Here is a 1062-nt window from a genome sequence, read left to right as displayed (position 1 = left end):
AATGTTACAGAACAAAAACACCTTTTTAGTGAGGTCTTGTCCATTGGAATATTGAATATTGAATATTACTTCCTTTTCTAAATGCTGCTCAGTTTTGGTGCAATGAACTCACTGTCTATTAACAGCATAGTGGTCAAAATGGGAACTGCAACATTCATGAAAAAACCCCACTGGCGCAGGAATCCAGTCTGGTTTCTTGATATCACATAACTCTGGTATCTTTGACATTTTTTTTTTCTATAGTCTTGCCTAGTTTATTTTTTGCATTTGCAAATGCATTTAAAAGAATGCAAACATTAACATGCAAAAATATTTTAAATTAAATACATTTTTAATGCAGCAATTCACATGAAAGTTTGACAAACATTTGTATTAATCAAGAAATGTACACAAATCGTAATATACCAAGCCAAATATATATTTACTAAGGTACGTAGATTGGCTCTGAAAAAAAATATTAAACATGCTAGAAAAAAGCAGTTAATTTTACTAAGTAGTTTTACCTTTTACTTGTGCAAATTAAAATCAATTACTGAAAGTGGTTGTTTGTTTGCTTGTTTATTTATTTACATGCAGCAGACATTTTCACACACATTATTACACAGAACTTCAGAATTTGTTGTATATTTATGTACATTTAGAAATTGCATTATATCATGCTCAACGGTGAACTACTTAATGGATACTGTGAGTCTGAAAGTGGCATTAATCAGCTTTATAAACTCTCCTGGATGGGTAGCTTTTGTAAGATAGGGGGAAATGTTTTTAGTTTGTGACTAATAAGAACACTATACAAAGACACAGGAAATAAAAATATGGAAATGGAAAAATTGACGTATCGTCATTGCCTTTCTTTTCACAAATCCAGAAAAAAAATCAGAATATCGTTACAACAGCCCAACAGCTCTATTCAGATAAATAACATTTTTCTTTGGTTTTCTAACCCTAACCTTTAGCCTTAACATATCCCTCTAACCCTAACCTCAAACCTTAACTTAAACCCTAACCCTAAGTCTATGTTATTTTAAACATCCTGTCAGCGTTAAACAAGTGACATGTGAC

At 31.5% G+C, this 1062-nt stretch overlaps 1 long non-coding RNA gene across 1 annotated transcript in view; it reads right to left on the bottom strand.

The window, feature by feature from the left end:
• Positions 1–397: 397 nt before the first annotated feature.
• The window catches only part of LOC310731389, a 6642-nt gene continuing 5977 nt past the window's right edge, over positions 398–1062 (bottom strand). Inside the window, exon 5 of the long non-coding RNA XR_014535178.1 lies at positions 398–1062. This exon is cut by the window's right edge and continues 371 nt beyond it. This is a non-coding gene — a long non-coding RNA (uncharacterized lncRNA).

Source organism: Silurus aristotelis (genome assembly GCF_946808225.1).
Source record: "Silurus aristotelis genome assembly, chromosome: 9".
In the NCBI taxonomy this organism is placed as follows: Eukaryota; Metazoa; Chordata; class Actinopteri; order Siluriformes; family Siluridae; genus Silurus; species Silurus aristotelis.
Note: the sequence above shows the minus strand (reverse complement) of the source record. Positions and strands in the feature narration are given on the sequence as shown.